Source organism: Adiantum capillus-veneris, chromosome 17 (genome assembly GCF_014529385.1).
Source record: "Adiantum capillus-veneris isolate H3 chromosome 17, ASM1452938v2, whole genome shotgun sequence".
NCBI lineage: Eukaryota > Viridiplantae > Streptophyta > Polypodiopsida > Polypodiales > Pteridaceae > Adiantum > Adiantum capillus-veneris.
This window is the reverse complement of record NC_140947.1, coordinates 55936785-55945461: the sequence shown is the minus strand read 5'-3', so window position 1 is coordinate 55945461 and position 8677 is coordinate 55936785.

Below are 8677 nucleotides of genomic sequence, written 5' to 3'. Positions count from 1 at the left end.
AGAGAGAGAGAGAGAGAGAGAGAGAGAGGGAGGGGGAGGGAAATACACACACACAAACACACACACACACATATACATACATATAGATACATACATACATATACATATATATATATATATATATATATATATATATATATATATATATATATATATATATATATATATGTATGTATGTATGTATGTATGTATATGTATGTATATATATGTATATGCATATGTATGTATATATATATATATACATACATACATATATATATATATATATATATATATATATATATATATATGTATATGTATATGTATGTATGTATCTATATGTATGTATATGTGTGTGTGTGTGTGTGTGTGTGTGTATTTATATATATGAGAGAGAGAGAGAGAGAGAGAGAGAGAGAGAGAGAGAGAGTGAAGGGAGAAAGCTCCCTCCTAAAGCTCTCTCCACGAGGGACCTTTTTGAGGGAGCTTTTTTTTCTTTTTGCTACTGCAAGTAAAAGTTTTTTAAAAATCCTCCCTAAAAAGCTCCTTAAAAAGCTCTCTTGATTCCCATCCCCCAACAAACGTACACTTCATCGGGTTATTAACACCAGGTTGGTAATGGGACACTTTTATGTCGTGCTAAGTGACCGTTTTCCTAGTGATATTTGAGGAGTTTCATAAAGAAACTTTTAGTGTTATGTATCCACAAAGTTGACATATGAGATGAAAAAATTTGACATTTTTTGGCTACTAATTCCACCTTTAACCTTATTCTTGCAAAGTATTTCTCAACCCTAGCTGTGTAAAAACGTGAGCTATTTGAGAATTAGTTTTAGTAGTTTTAAACATGTTTTCATGCTTCTAAGGAGAATCAAATGGTTATTGTGAAAGTTATGAACTAAATAGAAGAATTTCCTAATCCTAAATTTTTGCCAAACTTTACATTTTTGTGATTTTTTAGCGACTTCAATAAAATTCAAAGACAATTTTTATTATGCACATGGGTTTCATAACATGAATATATTCTTCCTTGCATTTTGGAGCACCCAAAACTCCATATGGCAAACTATACAAGCATGGATGAGTTTTTTTATTCAATAAGAATTAGGGCCCTTCTACATTAACAAATTTAATCTTCATAGTATTGCTAATTTGAGCGGCCACCTATGCAATCTTTCTATTTTATATCGATATCTAATCATGATCTCAAGATTTTCTTATATATTGAACATTCTCTAGGGGATTGAAAAGATCAAAATGTGGAGCCCAATTTTCTCATGTTTTGTTGTTTTAGTATTTTCATATTATACACAAAATTATAAAATGGTGAAAGTTTCTTTAATGTCTTTGAAGTGGTCCATGGATACCTGTGAATGTAAAGGCCCATGGAGACCTAAGAGAACATGCACTTAGCAGCACCAACAAGCATGGCTATATAATCTTTGATGACATGTCAGCCTCGGGGGGTGCACTATGTAACATGTTAATGTAACACATGAGTTCAATAGGAGAGTTTTTTTTATGTTATTGTTTTAGGAGAATTAGCACAGATACATTAAAAATAGGGTTTTTATATAAAATTTTGAAAAAAAATCCTAAATTTTTAATAATTTAGACATATTTGAAAAGGGGTTTTTTAAAATACCCCTCGAACGAGATGTCAGCAGAATGAAAAAAATACATTTCTTTTGAACCTTATTCTTTGTCCCAAAACAAAATTGGTGAGGCCAAAAGGATGACATGGTATGATCACTAACTCATTGAAGTTTATGGAAAAACTCATTATGTAGTTTAGAAAAATGCTCAGCTTTCTTGGTATGCAATTGATTGCAAAAAATTAATGTTTTGAGTGAAATGCTATGGTATGTCAACTTTGGAGGCCTACCATGACCGATTAGTGAGGAATTTTCAAAGCTTCTCATTTTTCTTAGAAGTAGTGGTATCTTAACTTCAAGCACAAGAAAGGATTTTTCAAAAAGAATGGATCTCGTATAAGCTTGGAGGTTTTTTTCAAAACCTTGAAACGACACTTTTATGTCATTTTAGGTTACCAACCTAGTGTTAAGACTTAACCTAGCTTCCCAATACTTTTTGAAATAGAGCCATATATGATATAAGTGCTTTGACTTTTCTCCAAAAATAGAGAATTCGTCCAAAAAATACCGCATAAAATCTATCAAGTATGGACCAAATATCTCTTGCATATCCCTTTAAATGCATTTTGCAATCCAAACAACATCACTGTATAAGCAAACACTCACCATGCAGCAATAAATGTTGCCTTTGGTTGATTTGCAGCTGCCATCCACACTTGATTGTAATCATTATATCCATCTGCAAAACAATACATATGTTGACTTGCAACTTCATCGAAGGTAAAATCCAAAAATGGAAGAGAAGAGGGACCCAACATAGTAGCCACATTTAGCTTATTTGTGCGGTAATCCACACAAATCCATAGCTTCTGATTCTTCCTAAGCACCACAAAAATTGGTGAGATCACTCCAAGTTCTTGATTGGAACTATAAATCCAACTTTTGATAATTTGTCCAATTTCTCTTTTACTTGTTTGTCATAATTTGGGTTTATGCGATACCAACCTCGCTTGATAGGAACCGTATCCTTCTTCAAATTGATCCAGTGTTGGTAAAATCTGGGATCAAGACCCTTCACATATGAATAATCCCGAGCAAACACATCAAGGAACTCCATCAACAACTTTTTAAGATCGTACCAAAAGGACTCTTCCAACTCCACATAGATCTTGACAAGTTTATGTTTGTCCTTTGTCCCAAGATTTAGTTCCTAAATTGCATCTTCCTTGATCCGAGAGACCTTGTCCATCTGCTTCTTAAATTCATGTTCCTACAATAATAGCTCCTTCAGCTCCATTGAAACTAATTTGGATTTTCCTTCTTCATCGAGGTGCTCAATGTTATTGTCAGTACTTGACTCAGTTTCTGCCCACCATGGCTTGGTCGGAACATCCTCCTCATAACGCTTTTGAACAATTTCCACGTGCACTGTACAAATTGTCATTAAATCTTAATTTGCCTGTAGAAACTTTCCTTCCTCATCATCCGTCAAACTTTCCATCATATTCATTGGTTTGGCCACAATGGGTTGAGTCTCCTCACCAACATGATTGGCTTGATGATACTAAATCTGAACCTTTCTTGATCCTCTCCATGTGACTAAGGTATGATTTGCCCAATTTTGTTTCACCTGGGCTTATTGCAGCCAAGGTCGTCCCCACAATATCTGGTAGTTTCCTTTCATTCCCTAGAGATGAAACACTACAAAGGACACCGCCAAAAGGTATCCCTCTTATCTCAAAAGTAACACCCCACAATATTCCTCGAGGTTGTACCCTTGTTTGGCCCACCATCCTGACAAAAAACTGAACTAGTTCTAACTCATGCCATTTATATTTCTTGCATGTCTCCCAGGTAATTATGTTGACTCCAGATTTTCCATCCACAAGTACATTTTGATATTATTACCCTGGTGTCGCACTATGATCAACAAGTGTTTAATGGTTTGGTTTAACTGAGAAGTTTTGTACACGGATTCTAACAAACTATCTGACAATTCACTCTGACAACACAGAAGTTCCTCCTACTACAGATTCATCAATTTAACAACACAGACATTATGAATTGAACATTTCTGCACTTGTATTGTACCCAAAACATAGAATACACAGAGAGAATGAAACAGAAATACGACAATTAATCTGAATTTTGTATTCAACAAACTGCTGCATCTGACATATTGCATCTGACAACTAGAAATCCGTCATTACACAGAAAATCCGCCCAACAGCATCATGCTACATAACTGAATGTTCCTTCTCACATGAAAGAGCAAAACGACCCTTAACTTCCAAGATCCCAAAAGTCACTTAAAATAGACTACGGTTCACACCTTTGTCAAAAGTAATCCTCCTAAGGTTTAACTAGATAACACTTGACACAGCCCGGTGGCTTGACCCATAGGCTGACCTCGGACCCACAATCCCTTGATCTGTAAACTAGATAGGAGAAGAAACTTGCAAAGATAAAACAAAATCAGCATAATTGCCATCTGATTATCCTCCTCTTTGCAATTTTTCAAATCCTCTGACTTTCCTTCTGCAAAACATAATCCTCCACTGATTTTTGAACAATCTGCCACACTGCCGACTTTTTGCTTCTCTGACTTCTTGCCTTGTCATTGAATAAATTCTTCCTCCACATTTTGAAAATTGGACCATACTCCCTTGTCAAACTAAATGAAAGAAACTTGACTGTCAAATCAGACAACACTTTTGCAACACTCAAAATTCCGCCTTGATGAAGAAAGTCCGTATAAACTCCATCAGATCATCCTCCTGAGTAAAGCACATTCCATTGAATCCATCTATCAATTCCTCTTGAACTTCTTGAGCATCCATACAAACTTGTAACACATTCCTCTTCCACAAATCAACAACTCCAAAATCTGGAACACATGAAAATCTAAATTCTGACAATCTGCCATCCACATCTGTGAGGATTCTATCTGATCCATTCTTATCAAAATCTGCAATGTAACCATAGCAATTATCTGCAACAAACATGCTTTGACGACCTAGAATGGATTTGCCTCTTGTTCCTCCATATTCATCGTGAAGAAATTCAATTGTTGAAAATTCCTCCCATTGATAAGCTGATTCCAACTTCTGTTTATAGGATTGAGATATCACTTCTGCAATATCCTTTGATTGTATATCCTCTTGTTTTTGTTGATCTTCCACCTGCTTTGATATTTCACCTGTGGCTTATTCTGATATTCCACATCATACTTCCTCCTTGAATCCAATTTGATCCTCCACACCTGTTTTGACATAATTGGACTTGTAAAACCTGCTTCAGATCCTTCAAATATCTGCATTTGACATCCTCCAAGTTGAACGCTATCATAACAAATTTTGTCAAATAAATTTGAATCCAAATCTGCCAAATAGTCGATTTGGTCAGCAACTTTCTTCACAATGAAAACATCCTGAAAGTTAAACTGAACATTTTTCATCCACATCAAAGATTTAGATACTTCAAAACCGAATTTTTCACCCTCAACAACTTTTGTGACTTTCCACATAAAGAATTTGACATTCCACTGTTGACTTCTGCTTTGCATCCACATCTCTAATCAGATTTGCTATTTTCCCATCACATTCCTTTCCACACTCTCTATCATCTATAACCTGTGTATCCAAAGCTTCAACCAACAAACTATTCCTCTGCATCATTGCATCCTTTCTCTCTGGCTTAATTTGCATCAGGATCTGACTTCCATGATGACAACTCAGCTTTGCATTCATTCTATATCTCGACTGAATTACTAAAATTGCATCTTCTTTCACATTAAACTGATGCTTGTACACATTTCAATCCATACCTTTCAGATTTGAATAATCCCAAGCACATACATGAATGAACTCCTGCAATAACTTCTTCAAATTCAATATAAATATGTCATCAAGATGAACACTGATGTTGAAAACTTTTGGACTCAATTTAGATCCCAAATTCAGCTCGTGCAAAGCATCCTTCTTCACCCTTGAAACTATCTCCATCAGCTTGTCATACAAGCGCTCAACTCTTGTATTTGCTTCTTTTGTTGCAATATCCCCGTCCAAATGGTTGAAATCCTCCTTCACATTTGAACTCTGATTGACTTCTGTCTTTTGAATTAAATTCTGATCTGCATCTGCATTCTCTGACTTATCAGATGACTTCTTAGAGTTCTTTTGACAAACTGTAAATCCAGACACAATAAAATGACTTTTGGCTTGAATCTGTAAACCATCACAATCAGTATATGTAAACTCCTTTATGGTTTGTTCAATGCACTGGGATACTGATTTCAAAATCTGCTTATGGGGTTCATGTATCAATTCCACAACATCATCCGGATGCAAATCCTCTTGTGTGAATATGTTTGGTAGAAGTTCCATAGTCACTGCGTGAGCATACTGTAGTGGTAGGTTAGGAGTAGCTAAGGGCTCTTTGAGGCTCTCTTGACCAAGCTCCTTCTGCACTTTCTTCTCCTCCATCTTTGTTACTCCTACTTGGTGACTTTCAAACTCCATGCCAATCCAAATGTCATCATCATCATTGGACTCCCCTTCAAATGGATCCTCAATTGTTTCTCTCAACTTCTCACATGCTTTTTGTAAACGCCCAATGCTTTTCCTACTTGAAAATGACTTTCGCTTGTCCAAAACCCCACTGCTGAACTCCGCCTTCCACTTACTCAGATCCCAGGCACTAAAAAATTCCTCCAAAATCCGTTTTGCATGTTGAACATACTTTGACATTAAATCTGCATTCTGCTTAACATCCTCTACTTCCACATTTACATCATCTGCTTGACTCCCAAATTGACAAATGGCTTGACAATCGCCATGATAAAATTCAGCTCCATCTGCATTTCCAAAGATAACTTCATTATTTGCTGCAATATCTTTAGCCTTCCGCAGCATCCACTGTGGAATTTCAAGAACTTTTAATATCTGAGTTTGCATCTGCATTTCCGCCTGAATCTGAATTCCAATTTGAATCTGAATTTGAATCTGAATCTCACTCGGAATAATCTGAACCAAAATCTGACACTTGGGATACTCCTCTTCATGTCCCTTATACAACAGTGCCCTATCAACTCCTTCATATTTGTTCTGATTTTGTCCACTCCAAGAAGAAAATGATGTTGTTAATCCCCACTGAGTATCGATGTCATCCTCCTTGTGACACAGATTGTCATACCTCTTCATCAAGCTTTCCACGGCTTCCATTAAAATTTGCATCTGAATTGGTCTTTGTATCCAAAATTGCAGTTGAATCCAAATCCAAAATTGAGACTGAATCTGAATTGAAATCTGAATTTGAGTCTAAATCACATTCGGCACCTTCCAAAATTTGACTTGCTTTATCAATTGAAAATTTGCCCTCAATATCTCTTCATATCCATCTATATGAAATTGCCGCAATATGGAATGCCACCTCCAATTTCCAATATGAATATCATCATCCTCAATCTCCTCCGTTATGCTATTGTCATCTTCTGCTCCTTGCTGCCGTAATTGTTTCTTGGCTCTTTTGACATCCTCTTTTGACATTTGCTTTGAAGTCCGCTTGAAATGACAAAATTCCGCCATGATATCCGCATTAGCATGCACATCCTCCATTTGCTGCTGACAACTATCCTCTTCAAATGTATGTGAATTCCCAATGAGGATGACACTTTGATCAGTCCAAAAGGGATAATCCTCTTGTGCTTCATGGACACACTTCCGCGGTAGGATAGAAGTAACCAGGGTTTCTGCCCGCCGGCTCTATTTCCTGACCTCATGTTGCTCCTCCTTACCTTGCTGCCTTTTATCCTCCTAATATTGTTGACACTCCACATGGTCTTCTTTCCGACTTTCCACTTGCATTTTCTGAGCTACCACCCATTTATTTTCTGATCGAAACTCTTGTGTACATTGTTGGGATACAATTTCTACAAGATTTGCTAACTGCATATTTACATTAGTGGATCTTCGTGGTGACAATTCCTCCGAAACTAAGTTGTTCATTGTTGTTGCTGCAAATTCCTCCTAAGTGCATCTGATTTTTGAAACTTCTTCCTGCTTTAACTCTTCATTTGTAATCCTACATACATTCTCAATTGAACCCAAAAATAAATCAATCACCTCTTCTTCTTCATTCCTCTCTTTATCCATCACCTCTCCATTCATCCAACTATGCACCTGTCCATTCCTCACATTATCCGCCTCTTCAAATGGTCTTTGATTTTCGTGAACAACATCCTCAATATGTATGATTTGTTTCTCCTCTGAATAATAAATCTCATTAACAAGTGACAATAGCGACATCAATTTCAGCAATGGATATTCCGTCTCCACTCTATGAGCACACTCCAGTGGTAGGGTAGGGGTATCTAGGGGCAGTTTTAGTCTCTCTTGGACAACCTCCTTTTGCACCTCCTTCTCCTCCACCTTTGGTATCCCCACATGATGGATGTCCGTCTCCAAGCCAATCCGTCCGTCATCATCATCACGTAATTCATCTTCAAACTCAGCTGCATATGCATCCCTCAATCTCTCACATGCTTCCTACAATTTTCTCACCTCCTTCCTACTGGAACATGATGTCCTCCTCTTTCCTTTATGATTAGTCAACCACTCATATGCCCTCTCTAAGTCATCCTCAAAATCTTCCAACTTATCCCATAACCATACACCACTTCCTACATGCATCTCCCTCTGCACACTCATCAACTGCACATGGACAGTCATCCGCTTCATGCTTCCTACTCATACAAATCTTGCACTTCTTCTTCTTTTTACCCCCCATTACTTCGATTCTTCTCAAAAACCTTGCGATAAAATGTTACCTTCTTGTGGTTACAAATCAGATTCCATCTCTGCAATTCAGATTTCTCCTTGTATTCTGATCATCTTCTTTGTTCTGCTTTGCAAAATGTTTTCCTTCTTGTAACTGTCATCATAACTGCTACTCGGTAATCCTCTTGGCACTCGTCAATCCCACAAGAGAGAGTAAATCTGACCATGAAGACGCTTCATAAGCACCGTAATCGCTAGTGTTTAATGGTTTAGTTTATCCGAGCAGTTTTGTACACAAATTCTTACAAACTGTCTGACAATTCACTC